The sequence below is a fragment of the Lactuca virosa genome, chromosome 1 (assembly GCF_052849685.1).
Source record: "Lactuca virosa cultivar CGN04683 chromosome 1, Lactuca_virosa_CGN04683_v6, whole genome shotgun sequence".
NCBI classification, from domain to species: domain Eukaryota; kingdom Viridiplantae; phylum Streptophyta; class Magnoliopsida; order Asterales; family Asteraceae; genus Lactuca; species Lactuca virosa.
Genome location: NC_136426.1, coordinates 263,530,121 through 263,544,222, shown reverse-complemented (window position 1 = coordinate 263,544,222; position 14,102 = coordinate 263,530,121). Strand labels below are relative to the sequence as shown.

The 14,102-nt window shown below is 47.4% G+C and overlaps 40 non-coding genes across 40 annotated transcripts; all 40 read right to left on the bottom strand.

Moving 5' to 3' along the window:
• Positions 1 to 228: 228 nt before the first annotated feature.
• Positions 229 to 347, bottom strand: LOC145155956 (5S ribosomal RNA). The gene has a single exon (XR_013736383.1). It is a non-coding gene; the product is annotated as a 5S ribosomal RNA (ribosomal RNA).
• A 231-nt stretch (positions 348 to 578) lies between these two features.
• Positions 579 to 697, bottom strand: LOC145148875 (5S ribosomal RNA). The gene has a single exon (XR_013729739.1). It is a non-coding gene; the product is annotated as a 5S ribosomal RNA (ribosomal RNA).
• A 229-nt stretch (positions 698 to 926) lies between these two features.
• Positions 927 to 1,045, bottom strand: LOC145136225 (5S ribosomal RNA). Its single transcript, XR_013720324.1, has one exon. It is a non-coding gene; the product is annotated as a 5S ribosomal RNA (ribosomal RNA).
• Positions 1,046 to 1,272: 227 nt separating this feature from the next.
• On the bottom strand, positions 1,273 to 1,391 carry LOC145155978 (5S ribosomal RNA). The gene has a single exon (XR_013736405.1). It is a non-coding gene; the product is annotated as a 5S ribosomal RNA (ribosomal RNA).
• Positions 1,392 to 1,621: 230 nt separating this feature from the next.
• On the bottom strand, positions 1,622 to 1,740 carry LOC145136220 (5S ribosomal RNA). The gene has a single exon (XR_013720321.1). It is a non-coding gene; the product is annotated as a 5S ribosomal RNA (ribosomal RNA).
• A 226-nt stretch (positions 1,741 to 1,966) lies between these two features.
• LOC145155977 (5S ribosomal RNA) lies at positions 1,967 to 2,085 on the bottom strand. Its single transcript, XR_013736404.1, has one exon. It is a non-coding gene; the product is annotated as a 5S ribosomal RNA (ribosomal RNA).
• A 230-nt stretch (positions 2,086 to 2,315) lies between these two features.
• On the bottom strand, positions 2,316 to 2,434 carry LOC145136674 (5S ribosomal RNA). Its single transcript, XR_013720650.1, has one exon. It is a non-coding gene; the product is annotated as a 5S ribosomal RNA (ribosomal RNA).
• A 230-nt stretch (positions 2,435 to 2,664) lies between these two features.
• Positions 2,665 to 2,783, bottom strand: LOC145151299 (5S ribosomal RNA). The gene has a single exon (XR_013732049.1). It is a non-coding gene; the product is annotated as a 5S ribosomal RNA (ribosomal RNA).
• A 230-nt stretch (positions 2,784 to 3,013) lies between these two features.
• LOC145143757 (5S ribosomal RNA) lies at positions 3,014 to 3,132 on the bottom strand. Its single transcript, XR_013724787.1, has one exon. It is a non-coding gene; the product is annotated as a 5S ribosomal RNA (ribosomal RNA).
• Positions 3,133 to 3,361: 229 nt separating this feature from the next.
• On the bottom strand, positions 3,362 to 3,480 carry LOC145151288 (5S ribosomal RNA). Its single transcript, XR_013732044.1, has one exon. It is a non-coding gene; the product is annotated as a 5S ribosomal RNA (ribosomal RNA).
• Positions 3,481 to 3,711: 231 nt separating this feature from the next.
• LOC145148874 (5S ribosomal RNA) lies at positions 3,712 to 3,830 on the bottom strand. Its single transcript, XR_013729738.1, has one exon. It is a non-coding gene; the product is annotated as a 5S ribosomal RNA (ribosomal RNA).
• A 229-nt stretch (positions 3,831 to 4,059) lies between these two features.
• LOC145153271 (5S ribosomal RNA) lies at positions 4,060 to 4,178 on the bottom strand. Its single transcript, XR_013733790.1, has one exon. It is a non-coding gene; the product is annotated as a 5S ribosomal RNA (ribosomal RNA).
• A 227-nt stretch (positions 4,179 to 4,405) lies between these two features.
• LOC145155976 (5S ribosomal RNA) lies at positions 4,406 to 4,524 on the bottom strand. The gene has a single exon (XR_013736403.1). It is a non-coding gene; the product is annotated as a 5S ribosomal RNA (ribosomal RNA).
• Positions 4,525 to 4,754: 230 nt separating this feature from the next.
• On the bottom strand, positions 4,755 to 4,873 carry LOC145136667 (5S ribosomal RNA). Its single transcript, XR_013720647.1, has one exon. It is a non-coding gene; the product is annotated as a 5S ribosomal RNA (ribosomal RNA).
• Positions 4,874 to 5,102: 229 nt separating this feature from the next.
• Positions 5,103 to 5,221, bottom strand: LOC145151276 (5S ribosomal RNA). Its single transcript, XR_013732033.1, has one exon. It is a non-coding gene; the product is annotated as a 5S ribosomal RNA (ribosomal RNA).
• A 229-nt stretch (positions 5,222 to 5,450) lies between these two features.
• LOC145143756 (5S ribosomal RNA) lies at positions 5,451 to 5,569 on the bottom strand. Its single transcript, XR_013724786.1, has one exon. It is a non-coding gene; the product is annotated as a 5S ribosomal RNA (ribosomal RNA).
• A 229-nt stretch (positions 5,570 to 5,798) lies between these two features.
• LOC145151265 (5S ribosomal RNA) lies at positions 5,799 to 5,917 on the bottom strand. The gene has a single exon (XR_013732023.1). It is a non-coding gene; the product is annotated as a 5S ribosomal RNA (ribosomal RNA).
• A 229-nt stretch (positions 5,918 to 6,146) lies between these two features.
• LOC145153270 (5S ribosomal RNA) lies at positions 6,147 to 6,265 on the bottom strand. Its single transcript, XR_013733789.1, has one exon. It is a non-coding gene; the product is annotated as a 5S ribosomal RNA (ribosomal RNA).
• A 230-nt stretch (positions 6,266 to 6,495) lies between these two features.
• Positions 6,496 to 6,614, bottom strand: LOC145136662 (5S ribosomal RNA). Its single transcript, XR_013720643.1, has one exon. It is a non-coding gene; the product is annotated as a 5S ribosomal RNA (ribosomal RNA).
• A 230-nt stretch (positions 6,615 to 6,844) lies between these two features.
• Positions 6,845 to 6,963, bottom strand: LOC145151254 (5S ribosomal RNA). The gene has a single exon (XR_013732014.1). It is a non-coding gene; the product is annotated as a 5S ribosomal RNA (ribosomal RNA).
• A 229-nt stretch (positions 6,964 to 7,192) lies between these two features.
• On the bottom strand, positions 7,193 to 7,311 carry LOC145143755 (5S ribosomal RNA). The gene has a single exon (XR_013724785.1). It is a non-coding gene; the product is annotated as a 5S ribosomal RNA (ribosomal RNA).
• Positions 7,312 to 7,540: 229 nt separating this feature from the next.
• Positions 7,541 to 7,659, bottom strand: LOC145151242 (5S ribosomal RNA). The gene has a single exon (XR_013732003.1). It is a non-coding gene; the product is annotated as a 5S ribosomal RNA (ribosomal RNA).
• Positions 7,660 to 7,888: 229 nt separating this feature from the next.
• Positions 7,889 to 8,007, bottom strand: LOC145141593 (5S ribosomal RNA). The gene has a single exon (XR_013722791.1). It is a non-coding gene; the product is annotated as a 5S ribosomal RNA (ribosomal RNA).
• A 229-nt stretch (positions 8,008 to 8,236) lies between these two features.
• LOC145153268 (5S ribosomal RNA) lies at positions 8,237 to 8,355 on the bottom strand. The gene has a single exon (XR_013733787.1). It is a non-coding gene; the product is annotated as a 5S ribosomal RNA (ribosomal RNA).
• A 226-nt stretch (positions 8,356 to 8,581) lies between these two features.
• On the bottom strand, positions 8,582 to 8,700 carry LOC145148431 (5S ribosomal RNA). Its single transcript, XR_013729316.1, has one exon. It is a non-coding gene; the product is annotated as a 5S ribosomal RNA (ribosomal RNA).
• A 229-nt stretch (positions 8,701 to 8,929) lies between these two features.
• LOC145154510 (5S ribosomal RNA) lies at positions 8,930 to 9,048 on the bottom strand. The gene has a single exon (XR_013734984.1). It is a non-coding gene; the product is annotated as a 5S ribosomal RNA (ribosomal RNA).
• Positions 9,049 to 9,279: 231 nt separating this feature from the next.
• On the bottom strand, positions 9,280 to 9,398 carry LOC145145452 (5S ribosomal RNA). Its single transcript, XR_013726424.1, has one exon. It is a non-coding gene; the product is annotated as a 5S ribosomal RNA (ribosomal RNA).
• A 231-nt stretch (positions 9,399 to 9,629) lies between these two features.
• On the bottom strand, positions 9,630 to 9,749 carry LOC145147644 (5S ribosomal RNA). The gene has a single exon (XR_013728541.1). It is a non-coding gene; the product is annotated as a 5S ribosomal RNA (ribosomal RNA).
• Positions 9,750 to 9,981: 232 nt separating this feature from the next.
• On the bottom strand, positions 9,982 to 10,100 carry LOC145151230 (5S ribosomal RNA). The gene has a single exon (XR_013731993.1). It is a non-coding gene; the product is annotated as a 5S ribosomal RNA (ribosomal RNA).
• Positions 10,101 to 10,329: 229 nt separating this feature from the next.
• LOC145153726 (5S ribosomal RNA) lies at positions 10,330 to 10,448 on the bottom strand. The gene has a single exon (XR_013734219.1). It is a non-coding gene; the product is annotated as a 5S ribosomal RNA (ribosomal RNA).
• Positions 10,449 to 10,676: 228 nt separating this feature from the next.
• On the bottom strand, positions 10,677 to 10,795 carry LOC145151217 (5S ribosomal RNA). The gene has a single exon (XR_013731980.1). It is a non-coding gene; the product is annotated as a 5S ribosomal RNA (ribosomal RNA).
• A 230-nt stretch (positions 10,796 to 11,025) lies between these two features.
• Positions 11,026 to 11,144, bottom strand: LOC145153725 (5S ribosomal RNA). The gene has a single exon (XR_013734218.1). It is a non-coding gene; the product is annotated as a 5S ribosomal RNA (ribosomal RNA).
• Positions 11,145 to 11,374: 230 nt separating this feature from the next.
• LOC145153267 (5S ribosomal RNA) lies at positions 11,375 to 11,493 on the bottom strand. The gene has a single exon (XR_013733786.1). It is a non-coding gene; the product is annotated as a 5S ribosomal RNA (ribosomal RNA).
• Positions 11,494 to 11,720: 227 nt separating this feature from the next.
• On the bottom strand, positions 11,721 to 11,839 carry LOC145152672 (5S ribosomal RNA). The gene has a single exon (XR_013733199.1). It is a non-coding gene; the product is annotated as a 5S ribosomal RNA (ribosomal RNA).
• A 230-nt stretch (positions 11,840 to 12,069) lies between these two features.
• On the bottom strand, positions 12,070 to 12,188 carry LOC145144453 (5S ribosomal RNA). The gene has a single exon (XR_013725462.1). It is a non-coding gene; the product is annotated as a 5S ribosomal RNA (ribosomal RNA).
• Positions 12,189 to 12,418: 230 nt separating this feature from the next.
• Positions 12,419 to 12,537, bottom strand: LOC145152587 (5S ribosomal RNA). The gene has a single exon (XR_013733118.1). It is a non-coding gene; the product is annotated as a 5S ribosomal RNA (ribosomal RNA).
• Positions 12,538 to 12,764: 227 nt separating this feature from the next.
• Positions 12,765 to 12,883, bottom strand: LOC145155626 (5S ribosomal RNA). Its single transcript, XR_013736056.1, has one exon. It is a non-coding gene; the product is annotated as a 5S ribosomal RNA (ribosomal RNA).
• Positions 12,884 to 13,112: 229 nt separating this feature from the next.
• Positions 13,113 to 13,231, bottom strand: LOC145153724 (5S ribosomal RNA). The gene has a single exon (XR_013734217.1). It is a non-coding gene; the product is annotated as a 5S ribosomal RNA (ribosomal RNA).
• Positions 13,232 to 13,461: 230 nt separating this feature from the next.
• LOC145153266 (5S ribosomal RNA) lies at positions 13,462 to 13,580 on the bottom strand. The gene has a single exon (XR_013733785.1). It is a non-coding gene; the product is annotated as a 5S ribosomal RNA (ribosomal RNA).
• A 226-nt stretch (positions 13,581 to 13,806) lies between these two features.
• LOC145145259 (5S ribosomal RNA) lies at positions 13,807 to 13,925 on the bottom strand. Its single transcript, XR_013726241.1, has one exon. It is a non-coding gene; the product is annotated as a 5S ribosomal RNA (ribosomal RNA).
• Positions 13,926 to 14,102: the final 177 nt, after the last annotated feature.

The window sequence follows — 14,102 nt, the reverse complement described above, 5'->3', positions numbered from 1 at the left end:
AAATACTATCCATGCTTATTGCTTGTATGTCTTAAAAGACGCAGAACCTCCTTTGTTTTCGTACGCGAGGCGTGGGACCCACGTGACCGATCAGCTCCGTTCCAAAAATACGAAGACCATCAACCATGAAGCGGAGGCCACCCGAGCATAGAAATAGCAAGAAAGAAAAAAAAACAAAAAAAAACCGCACGTAAAATCTAAAAAAACGCAAACGGACAACGAAAAAGGGGGGTGCAAAACGAGGACTTCCCATGGGGTCACCCATCCTAGTACTACTCTCGCCCAAGCACGCTTAACTGCGGAGTTCTGATGGGATCCGGTGCATTAGTGCTGGTATGATCGCACCCGAAATACTATCCATGCTTATTGCTTGTATGTCTTAAAAGACGCAGAACCTCCTTTGTTTTCGTACGCGAGGCGTGGGACCCACGTGACCGATCGGCTCCGTTCCAAAAATACGAAGACCATGAACCATGAAACGGAGGCCACCCGAGCATAGAAATAGCAAGAAAGAAAAAAAAAACAAAAAAAAAACCGCACGTAAAATCTAAAAAAACGCAAACGGACAACGAAAAAGGGGGGTGCAACACGAGGACTTCCCAGGGGGTCACCCATCCTAGTACTACTCTCGCCCAAGCACGCTTAACTGCGGCGTTCTGATGGGATCCGGTGCATTAGTGTTGGTATGATCACACCCGAAATACTATCCATGCTTATTGCTTGTATGTCTTAAAAGACGCAGAACCTCCTTTGTTTTCGTACGCGAGGCGTGGGACCCACGTGACCGATCAGCTCCGTTCCAAACATACGAAGACCATCAACCATGAAGCGGAGGCCACCCGAGCATAGAAATAGCAAGAAAGAAAAAAAAACAAAAAAAAACCGCACGTAAAATCTAAAAAAACGCAAACGGACAACGAAAAAGGGGGGTGCAACACGAGGACTTCCCATGGAGTCACCCATCCTAGTACTACTCTCGCCCAAGCACGCTTAACTGCGGAGTTCTGATGGGATCCGGTGCATTAGTGCTGGTATGATCGCACCCGAAATACTGTCCATGCTTATTGCTTGTATGTCTTAAGAGACACAGAACCTCCTTTGTTTTCGTACGCGAGGCGTGGAACCCACGTGACCGATCGGCTCCGTTCCAAAAATACGAAGACCATGAACCATGAAACGGAGGCCACCCGAGCATAGAAATAGCAAGAAAAAAAAAACAAAAAAAAACCGCACGTAAAATCTAAAAAAACGCAAACGGACAACGAAAAAGGGGGGGTGCAACACGAGGACTTCCCAGGCGGTCACCCATCCTAGTACTACTCTCGCCCAAGCACGCTTAACTGCGAAGTTCTGATGGGATCCGGTGCATTAGTGCTGGTATGATCGCACCCGAAATACTATCCATGCTTTTTGCTTTTATGTCTTAAAAGACGCAGAACCTCCTTTGTTTTCGTACGCGAGGCGTGGAACCCACGTGACCGATCGGCTCCGTTCCAAAAATACGAAAACCATCAACCATGAAGCGGAGGCCACCCGAGCATAGAAATAGCAAGAAAGAAAAAAAAAACAAAAAAAAACCGCACGTAAAATCTAAAAAAACGCAAACGGACAACGAAAAAGGGGGGTGCAACACGAGGACTTCCCATGGAGTCACCCATCCTAGTACTACTCTCGCCCAAGCACGCTTAACTGCGGAGTTCTGATGGGATCCGGTGCATTAGTGCTGGTATGATCGCACCCGAAATACTGTCCATGCTTATTGCTTGTATGTCTTAAGAGACACAGAACCTCCTTTGTTTTCGTACGCGAGGCGTGGAACCCACGTGACCGATCGGCTCCGTTCCAAAAATACGAAGACCATGAACCATGAAACGGAGGCCACCCGAGCATAGAAATAGCAAGAAAAAAAAAACAAAAAAAAACCGCACGTAAAATCTAAAGAACGCAAACGGACAACGAAAAAGGGGGGGTGCAACACGAGGACTTCCCAGGCGGTCACCCATCCTAGTACTACTCTCGCCCAAGCACGCTTAACTGCGAAGTTCTGATGGGATCCGGTGCATTAGTGCTGGTATGATCGCACCCGAAATACTATCCATGCTTTTTGCTTTTATGTCTTAAAAGACGCAGAACATCCTTTGTTTTCGTACGCGAGGCGTGGAACCCACGTGACCGATCGGCTCCGTTCCAAAAATACGAAAACCATCAACCATGAAGCGGAGGCCACCCGAGCATAGAAATAGCAAGAAAGAAAAAAAAAACAAAAAAAAACCGCACGTAAAATCTAAAAAAACGCAAACGGACAACGAAAAAGGGGGGTGCAACACGAGGACTTCCCAGGGGGTCACCCATCCTAGTACTACTCTCGCCCAAGTACGCTTAACTGCGGAGTTCTGATGGGATCCGGTGCATTAGTGCTGGTATGATCGCACCCGAAATACTATCCATGCTTATTGCTTGTATGTCTTAAAAGACGCAGAACCTCCTTTGTTTTCGTACGCGAGGCGTGGGACCCACGTGACCGATCGGCTCCGTTCCAAAAATACGAAGACCATGAACCATGAAACGGAGGCCACCCGAGCATAGAAATAGCAAGAAAGAAAAAAAAACAAAAAAAAAACCGCACGTAAAATCTAAAAAAACGCAAACGGACAACGAAAAAGGGGGGTGCAACACGAGGACTTCCCAGGGGGTCACCCATCCTAGTACTACTCTCGCCCAAGCACGCTTAACTGCGGAGTTCTGATGGGATCCGGTGCATTAGTGCTGGTATGATCGCACCCGAAATAATATCCATGCTTATTGCTTGTATGTCTTAAAAGACGCAGAACCTCCTTTGTTTTCGTACGCGAGGCGTGAGACCCACGTGACCGATCGGCTCCGTTCCAAAAATACGAAGACCATGAACCATGAAACGGAGGCCACCCGAGCATAGAAATAGCAAGAAAGAAAAAAAAAACAAAAAAAAACCGCACGTAAAATCTAAAAAAACGCAAACGGACAACGAAAAAGGGGGGTGCAACACGAGGACTTCCCAGGGGGTCACCCATCCTAGTACTACTCTCGCCCAAGCACGCTTAACTGCGGGGTTCTGATGGGATCCGGTGCATTAGTGCTGGTATGATCGCACCCGAAATACTATCCATGCTTATTGCTTTTATGTCTTAAAAGACGCAGAACCTCCTTTGTTTTCGTACGCGAGGCGTGGAACCCACGTGACCGATCGGCTCCGTTTCAAAAATACGAAAACCATCAACAATGAAGCGGAGGCCACCCGAGCATAGAATTAGCAAGAAAGAAAAAAAAACAAAAAAAAACCGCACGTAAAATCTAAAAAAACGCAAACGGACAACGAAAAAAGGGGGTGCAACACGAGGACTTCCCAGGGGGTCACCCATCCTAGTACTACTCTCGCCCAAGCACGCTTAACTGCGGAGTTCTGATGGGATCCGGTGCATTAGTGCTGGTATGATCGCACCCGAAATACTATCCATGCTTATTGCTTGTATGTCTTAAAAGACGCAGAACCTCATTTGTTTTCGTACGCGAGGCGTGGGACCCACGTGACCGATCGGCTCCGTTCCAAAAATACGAAGACCATGAACCATGAAACGGAGGCCACCCGAGCATAGAAATAGCAAGAAAGAAAAAAAAAACAAAAAAAAAATCGCACGTAAAATCTAAAAAAACGCAAACGGACAACGAAAAAGGGGGGTGCAACACGAGGACTTCCCAGGGGGTCACCCATCCTAGTACTACTCTCGCCCAAGCACGCTTAACTGCGGCGTTCTGATGGGATCCGGTGCATTAGTGTTGGTATGATCACACCCGAAATACTATCCATGCTTATTGCTTGTATGTCTTAAAAGACGCAGAACCTCCTTTGTTTTCGTACGCGAGGCGTGGGACCCACGTGACCGATCAGCTCCGTTCCAAACATACGAAGACCATCAACCATGAAGCGGAGGCCACCCGAGCATAGAAATAGCAAGAAAGAAAAAAAAACAAAAAAAAACCGCACGTAAAATCTAAAAAAACGCAAACGGACAACGAAAAAGGGGGGTGCAACACGAGGACTTCCCATGGGGTCACCCATCCTAGTACTACTCTCGCCCAAGCACGCTTAACTGCGGAGTTCTGATGGGATCCGGTGCATTAGTGCTGGTATGATCGCACCCGAAATACTGTCCATGCTTATTGCTTGTATGTCTTAAGAGACACAGAACCTCCTTTGTTTTCGTACGCGAGGCGTGGAACCCACGTGACCGATCGGCTCCGTTCCAAAAATACGAAGACCATGAACCATGAAACGGAGGCCACCCGAGCATAGAAATAGCAAGAAAAAAAAAACAAAAAAAAACCGCACGTAAAATCTAAAAAAACGCAAACGGACAACGAAAAAGGGGGGGTGCAACACGAGGACTTCCCAGGCGGTCACCCATCCTAGTACTACTCTCGCCCAAGCACGCTTAACTGCGAAGTTCTGATGGGATCCGGTGCATTAGTGCTGGTATGATCGCACCCGAAATACTATCCATGCTTTTTGCTTTTATGTCTTAAAAGACGCAGAACATCCTTTGTTTTCGTACGCGAGGCGTGGAACCCACGTGACCGATCGGCTCCGTTCCAAAAATACGAAAACCATCAACCATGAAGCGGAGGCCACCCGAGCATAGAAATAGCAAGAAAGAAAAAAAAAACAAAAAAAAACCGCACGTAAAATCTAAAAAAACGCAAACGGACAACGAAAAAGGGGGGTGCAACACGAGGACTTCCCAGGGGGTCACCCATCCTAGTACTACTCTCGCCCAAGTACGCTTAACTGCGGAGTTCTGATGGGATCCGGTGCATTAGTGCTGGTATGATCGCACCCGAAATACTATCCATGCTTATTGCTTGTATGTCTTAAAAGACGCAGAACCTCCTTTGTTTTCGTACGCGAGGCGTGGGACCCACGTGACCGATCGGCTCCGTTCCAAAAATACGAAGACCATGAACCATGAAACGGAGGCCACCCGAGCATAGAAATAGCAAGAAAGAAAAAAAAAAAAAAAAAAACCGCACGTAAAATCTAAAAAAACGCAAACGGACAACGAAAAAGGGGGGTGCAACACGAGGACTTCCCAGGGGGTCACCCATCCTAGTACTACTCTCGCCCAAGCACGCTTAACTGCGGAGTTCTGATGGGATCCGGTGCATTAGTGCTGGTATGATCGCACCCGAAATAATATCCATGCTTATTGCTTGTATGTCTTAAAAGACGCAGAACCTCCTTTGTTTTCGTACGCGAGGCGTGAGACCCACGTGACCGATCGGCTCCGTTCCAAAAATACGAAGACCATGAACCATGAAACGGAGGCCACCCGAGCATAGAAATAGCAAGAAAGAAAAAAAAACAAAAAAAAACCGCACGTAAAATCTAAAAAAACGCAAACGGACAACGAAAAAGGGGGGTGCAACACGAGGACTTCCCAGGGGGTCACCCATCCTAGTACTACTCTCGCCCAAGCACGCTTAACTGCGGGGTTCTGATGGGATCCGGTGCATTAGTGCTGGTATGATCGCACCCGAAATACTATCCATGCTTATTGCTTTTATGTCTTAAAAGACGCAGAACCTCCTTTGTTTTCGTACGCGAGGCGTGGAACCCACGTGACCGATCGGCTCCGTTTCAAAAATACGAAAACCATCAACAATGAAGCGGAGGCCACCCGAGCATAGAAATAGCAAGAAAGAAAAAAAAACAAAAAAAAACCGCACGTAAAATCTAAAAAAACGCAAACGGACAACGAAAAAAGGGGGTGCAACACGAGGACTTCCCAGGGGGTCACCCATCCTAGTACTACTCTCGCCCAAGCACGCTTAACTGCGGAGTTCTGATGGGATCCGGTGCATTAGTGCTGGTATGATCGCACCCGAAATACTATCCATGCTTATTGCTTGTATGTCTTAAAAGACGCAGAACCTCCTTTGTTTTCGTACGCGAGGCGTGGGACCCACGTGACCGATCAGCTCCGTTCCAAAAATACGAAGACCATCAACCATGAAGCGGAGGCCACCCGAGCATAGAAATAGCAAGAAAGAAAAAAAAACAAAAAAAAACCGCACGTAAAATCTAAAAAAACGCAAACGGACAACGAAAAAGGGGGGTGCAACACGAGGACTTCCCATGGGGTCACCCATCCTAGTACTACTCTCGCCCAAGCACGCTTAACTGCGGAGTTCTGATGGGATCCGGTGCATTAGTGCTGGTATGATCGCACCCGAAATACTATCCATGCTTTTTGCTTTTATGTCTTAAAAGACGCAGAACATCCTTTGTTTTCGTACGCGAGGCGTGGAACCCACGTGACCGATCGGCTCCGTTCCAAAAATACGAAAACCATCAACCATGAAGCGGAGGCCACCCGAGCATAGAAATAGCAAGAAAGAAAAAAAAAACAAAAAAAAACCGCACGTAAAATCTAAAAAAACGCAAACGGACAACGAAAAAGGGGGGTGCAACACGAGGACTTCCCAGGGGGTCACCCATCCTAGTACTACTCTCGCCCAAGTACGCTTAACTGCGGAGTTCTGATGGGATCCGGTGCATTAGTGCTGGTATGATCGCACCCGAAATACTATCCATGCTTATTGCTTGTATGTCTTAAAAGACGCAGAACCTCCTTTGTTTTCGTACGCGAGGCGTGGGACCCACGTGACCGATCGGCTCCGTTCCAAAAATACGAAGACCATGAACCATGAAACGGAGGCCACCCGAGCATAGAAATAGCAAGAAAGAAAAAAAAACAAAAAAAAAACCGCACGTAAAATCTAAAAAAACGCAAACGGACAACGAAAAAGGGGGGTGCAACACGAGGACTTCCCAGGGGGTCACCCATCCTAGTACTACTCTCGCCCAAGCACGCTTAACTGCGGAGTTCTGATGGGATCCGGTGCATTAGTGCTGGTATGATCGCACCCGAAATAATATCCATGCTTATTGCTTGTATGTCTTAAAAGACGCAGAACCTCCTTTGTTTTCGTACGCGAGGCGTGAGACCCACGTGACCGATCGGCTCCGTTCCAAAAATACGAAGACCATGAACCATGAAACGGAGGCCACCCGAGCATAGAAATAGCAAGAAAGAAAAAAAAACAAAAAAAAACCGCACGTAAAATCTAAAAAAACGCAAACGGACAACGAAAAAGGGGGGTGCAACACGAGGACTTCCCAGGGGGTCACCCATCCTAGTACTACTCTCGCCCAAGCACGCTTAACTGCGGGGTTCTGATGGGATCCGGTGCATTAGTGCTGGTATGATCGCACCCGAAATACTATCCATGCTTATTGCTTTTATGTCTTAAAAGACGCAGAACCTCCTTTGTTTTCGTACGCGAGGCGTGGAACCCACGTGACCGATCGGCTCCGTTTCAAAAATACGAAAACCATCAACAATGAAGCGGAGGCCACCCGAGCATAGAAATAGCAAGAAAGAAAAAAAAACAAAAAAAAACCGCACGTAAAATCTAAAAAAACGCAAACGGACAACGAAAAAAGGGGGTGCAACACGAGGACTTCCCAGGGGGTCACCCATCCTAGTACTACTCTCGCCCAAGCACGCTTAACTGCGGAGTTCTGATGGGATCCGGTGCATTAGTGCTGGTATGATCGCACCCGAAATACTATCCATGCTTATTGCTTGTATGTCTTAAAAGACGCAGAACCTCCTTTGTTTTCGTACGCGAGGCGTGGGACCCACGTGACCGATCAGCTCCGTTCCAAAAATACGAAGACCATCAACCATGAAGCGGAGGCCACCCGAGCATAGAAATAGCAAGAAAGAAAAAAAAACAAAAAAAAACCGCACGTAAAATCTAAAAAAACGCAAACGGACAACGAAAAAGGGGGGTGCAACACGAGGACTTCCCAGGGGGTCACCCATCCTAGTACTACTCTCGCCCAAGCACGCTTAACTGCGGAGTTCTGATGGGATCCGGTGCATTAGTGTTGGTATGATCGCACCCGAAATACTATCCATGCTTATTGCTTGTATGTCTTAAAAGACGCAGAACCTCCTTTGTTTTCGTACGCGAGGCGTGGGACCCACGTGACCGATCAGCTCCGTTCCAAAAATACGAAGACCATCAACCATGAAGCGGAGGCCACCCGAGCATAGAAATAGCAAGAAAGAAAAAAAAACAAAAAAAAACCGCACGTAAAATCTAAAAAAACGCAAACGGACAACGAAAAAGGGGGGTGCAACACGAGGACTTCCCATGGGGTCACCCATCCTAGTACTACTCTCGCCCAAGCACGCTTAACTGCGGAGTTCTGATGGGATCCGGTGCATTAGTGCTGGTATGATCGCACCCGAAATACTGCCCATGCTTATTGCTTGTATGTCTTAAAAGACACAGAACCTCCTTTGTTTTCGTACGCGAGGCGTGGGACCCACGTGACTGATCGGCTCCGTTCCAAAAATACGAAGACCATGAACCATGAAACGGAGGCCACCCGAGCATAGAAATAGCAACAAAAAAAAACAAAAAAAAACAGCACGTAAAATCTAAAAAAACGCAAACGGACAACGAAAAAGGGGGGGTGCAACACGAGGACTTCCCAGGGGGTCACCCATCCTAGTACTACGCTCGCCCAAGCACGCTTAACTGCGGAGTTCTGATGGGATCCGGTGCATTTGTGCTGGTATGATCGAACCCGAAATACTATCCATGCTTATTGCTTTTATGTCTTAAAAGACGCAGAACCTCCTTTGTTTTCGTACGCGAGGCGTGGAACCCACGTGACCGATCGGCTCCGTTCCAAAAATACGAAAACCATCAACCATGAAGCGGAGGCCACCCGAGCATAGAAATAGCAAGAAAGAAAAAAAAACAAAAAAAAACCGCACGTAAAATCTAAAAAAACGCAAACGGACAACGAAAAAGGGGGGTGCAACACGAGGACTTCCCAGGGGGTCACCCATCCTAGTACTACTCTCGCCCAAGCACGCTTAACTGCGGAGTTCTGATGGGATCCGGTACATTAGTGCTGGTATGATCGCACCCGAAATACTATCCATGCTTATTGCTTGTATGTCTTAAAAGACGCAGAACCTCCTTTGTTTTCGTACGCGAGGCGTGGGACCCACGTGACCGATCGGCTCCGTTCCAAAAATACGAAGACCATGAACCATGAAACGGAGGCCACCCGAGCATAGAAATAGCAAGAAAGAAAAAAAAAACAAAAAAAAAACCGCACGTAAAATCTAAAAAAACGCAAACGGACAACGAAAAAGGGGGGTGCAAGACGAGGACTTCCCAGGGGGTCACCCATCCAAGTACTACTCTCGCCCAAGCACGCTTGACTGCGGAGTTCTGATGGGATCCGGTGCATTAGTGCTGGTATGATCGCACCCGAAATACTATCCATGCTTATTGCTTGTATGTCTTAAAAGACGCAGAACCTCCTTTGTTTTCGTACGCGAGGCGTGGAACCCACGTGACCGATCGGCTCCGTTCCAAAAATACGAAAACCATCAACCATGAAGCGGAGGCCACCCGAGCATAGAAATAGCAAGAAAGAAAAAAAAACAAAAAAAAAAACCGCACGTAAAATCTAAAAAAACGCAAACGGACAACGAAAAAGGGGGGTGCAACACGAGGACTTCCCAGGGGGTCACCCATCCTAGTACTACTCTCGCCCAAGCACGCTTAACTGCGGAGTTTCTGATAGGATCCGGTGCATTAGTGCTGGTATGATCGCACCCGAAATACTATCCATGCTTATTGCTTGTATGTCTTAAAAGACGCAGAACCTCCTTTGTTTTCGTACGCGAGGCGTGGGACCCACGTGACCGATCGGCTCCGTTCCAAAAATACGAAGACCATGAACAATGAAACGGAGGCCACCCGAGCGTAGAAATAGCAAGAAAGAAAAAAAAAACAAAAAAAAAACCGCACGTAAAATCTAAAAAAACGCAAACGGACAACGAAAAAGGGGGGGTGCAACACGAGGACTTCCCAGGGGGTCACCCATCCTAGTACTACTCTCGCCCAAGCACGCTTAACTGCGGAGTTCTGATGGGATCCGGTGCATTAGTGCTGGTATGATCGCACCCAAAATACTATCCATGCTTATTGCTTGTGTGTCTTAAAAGACGCAGAACCTCCTTTGTTTTCGTACGCGAGGCGTGGGACCCACGTGACCGATCAGCTCCGTTCCAAAAATACGAAGACCATCAACCATGAAGCGGAGGCCACCGGAGCATAGAAATAGCAAGAAAGAAAAAAAAACAAAAAAAAACCGCACGTAAAATCTAAAAAAACGCAAACGGACAACGAAAAAGGGGGGTGCAACACGAGGACTTCCCATGGGGTCACCCATCCTAGTACTACTCCCGCCCAAGCACGCTTAACTGCGGAGTTCTGATGGGATCCGGTGCATTAGTGCTGGTATGATCGCACCCGAAATACTATCCATGCTTATTGCTTGTATGTCTTAAAAGACGCAGAACCTCCTTTGTTTTCGTACGCGAGGCGTGGGACCCACGTGACCGATCGGCTCCGTTCCAAAAATACGAAGACCATGAACCATGAAACGGAGGCCACCCGAGCATAGAAATAGCAAGAAAGAAAAAAAAAACAAAAAAAACCGCACGTAAAATCTAAAAAAACGCAAACGGACAACGAAAAAGGGGGTGCAACACGAGGACTTCCCAGGGGGTCACCCATCCTAGTACTACTCTCGCCCAAGCACGCTTAACTGCGGAGTTCTGATGGGATCCGGTGCATTAGTGCTGGTATGATCGCACCCAAAATACTATCCATGCTTATTGCTTGTATGTTTTAAAAGACGCAGAAACTCCTTTGTTTTCGTACGCGAGGCGTGGGACCCACGTGACCGATCAGCTCCGTTCCAAAAATACGAAGACCATCAACCATGAAGCGGAGGCCACCGGAGCATAGAAATAGCAAGAAAGAAAAAAAAAACAAAAAAAAACCGCACGTAAAATCTAAAAAAACGCAAACGGACAACGAAAAAGGGGGGTGCAACACGAGGACTTCCCATGGGGTCACCCATCCTAGTACTACTCCCGCCCAAGCACGCTTAACTGCGGAGTTCTGATGGGATCCGGTGCATTAGTGCTGGTATGATCGCACCCGAAATACTGTCCATGCTTATTGCTTGTATGTCTTAAAAGACACAGAACCTCCTTTGTTTTCGTACGCGAGGCGTGGGACCCACATGACCGATCGGCTCCGTTCCAAAAATACGAAGACCATGAACCATGAAACGGAGGCCACCCGAGCATAGAAATAGCAAGAAAGAAAAAAAAACAAAAAAAAACCGCACGTAAAATCTAAAAAAACGCAAACGGACAACGAAAAAGGGGGGGTGCAACACGAGGACTTCCCATGGGGTCACCCATCCTAGTACTACTCTCGCCCAAGCACGCTTAACTGCGGAGTTCTGATGGGATCCGGTGCATTAGTGCTGGTATGATCGCACCCGAAATACTGTCCATGCTTATTGCTTGTATGTCTTAAAAGACACAGAACCTCCTTTGTTTTCGTACGCGAGGCGTGGAACCCACGTGACCGATCGGCTCCGTTCCAAAAATACGAAGACCATGAACCATGAAACGGAGGCCACCCGAGCATAGAAATAGCAAGAAAAAAAAACAAAAAAAAACCGCACGTAAAATCTAAAAAAACGCAAACGGACAACGAAAAAGGGGGGGGTGCAACACGAGGACTTCCCAGGGGGTCACCCACCCTAGTACTACTCTCGCCCAAGCACGCTTAACTGCGGAGTTCTGATGGGATCCGGTGCATTAGTGCTGGTATGATCGCACCCGAAATACTATCCATGCTTATTGCTTTTATGTCTTAAAAGACGCAGAACCTCCTTTGTTTTCGTACGCGAGGCGTGGAACCCACGTGACAGATCGGCTCCGTTCCAAAAATACGAAAACCATCAACCATGAAGCGGAGGCCACCCGAGCATAGAAATAGCAAGAAAGAAAAAAAAAACAAAAAAAAACCGCACGTAAAATCTAAAAAAACGCAAACGGACAACGAAAAAGGGGGGTGCAACACGAGGACTTCCCAGGGGGTCACCCATCCTAGTACTACTCTCGCCCAAGCACGCTTAACTGCGGTGTTCTGATGGGATCCGGTGCATTAGTGCTGGTATGATCGCACCCGAAATACTATCCATGCTTATTGCTTGTATGTCTTAAAAGACGCAGAACCTCCTTTGTTTTCGTACGCGAGGCGTGGGACCCACGTGACCGATCGGCTCCGTTCCAAAAATACGAAGACCATGAACCATGAAACGGAGGCCACCCGAGCATAGAAATAGCAAGAAAGAAAAAAAAAACAAAAAAAAATCGCACGTAAAATCAAAAAAAACGCAAACGGACAACGAAAAAGAGGGGTGCAACACGAGGACTTCCCAGGGGGTCACCCATCCTAGTACTACTCCCGCCCAAGCACGCTTAACTGCGGAGTTCTGATGGGATCCGGTGCATTAGTGCTGGTATGATCGCACCCGAAATACTATCCATGCTTATTGCTTGTATGTCTTAAAAGACGCAGAACCTCCTTTGTTTTCGTACGCGAGGCGTGGGACCCACGTGACCGATCGGCTCCGTTCCAAAAATACGAAGACCATGAACCATGAAACGGAGGCCACCCGAGCATAGAAATAGCAAGAAAGAAAAAAAAAACAAAAAAAACCGCACGTAAAATCTAAAAAAACGCAAACGGACAACGAAAAAGGGGTGCAACACGAGGACTTCCCAGGGAGTCACCCATCCTAGTACTACTCTCGCCCAAGCACGCTTAACTGCGGAGTTCTGATGGGATCCGGTGCATTAGTGCTGGTATGATCGCACCCAAAATACTATCCATGCTTATTGCTTGTATGTCTTAAAAGACGCAGAAACTCCTTTGTTTTCGTACGCGAGGCGTGGGACCCACGTGACCGATCAGCTCCGTTCCAAAAATACGAAGACCATCAACCATGAAGCGGAGGCCACCGGAGCATAGAAATAGCAAGAAAGAAAAAAAAACAAAAAAAAACCGCACGTAAAATCTAAAAAAACGCAAACGGACAACGAAAAAGGGGGGTGCAACACGAGGACTTCCCATGGGGTCACCCATCCTAGTACTACTCCCGCCCAAGCACGCTTAACTGCGGAGTTCTGATGGGATCCGGTGCATTAGTGCTGGTATGATCGCACCCGAAATACTGTCCATGCTTATTGCTTGTATGTCTTAAAAGACACAGAACCTCCTTTGTTTTCGTACGCGAGGCGTGGGACCCACATGACCGATCGGCTCCGTTCCAAAAACACGAAGACCATGAACCATGAAACGGAGGCCACCCGAGCATAGAAATAGCAAGAAAGAAAAAAAAACAAAAAAAAACCGCACGTAAAATCTAAAAAAACGCAAACGGACAACGAAAAAGGGGGGGTGCAACACGAGGACTTCCCATGGGGTCACCCATCCTAGTACTACTCTCGCCCAAGCACGCTTAACTGCGGAGTTCTGATGGGATCCGGTGCATTAGTGCTGGTATGATCGCACCCGAAATACTGTCCATGCTTATTGCTTGTATGTCTTAAAAGACACAGAACCTCCTTTGTTTTCGTACGCGAGGCGTGGAACCCACGTGACCGATCGGCTCCGTTCCAAAAATACGAAGACCATGAACCATGAAACGGAGGCCACCCGAGCATAGAAATAGCAAGAAAAAAAAACAAAAAAAAACCGCACGTAAAATCTAAAAAAACGCAAACGGACAACGAAAAAGGGGGGGTGCAACACGAGGACTTCCCAGGGGGTCACCCACCCTAGTACTACTCTCGCCCAAGCACGCTTAACTGCGGAGTTCTGATGGGATCCGGTGCATTAGTGCTTGTATGATCGCACCCGAAATACTATCCATGCTTATTGCTTTTATGTCTTAAAAGACGCAGAACCTCCTTTGTTTTCGTACGCGAGGCGTGGAACCCACGTGACAGATCGGCTCCGTTCCAAAAATACGAAAACCATCAACCATGAAGCGGAGGCCACCCGAGCATAGAAATAGCAAGAAAGAAAAAAAAAAC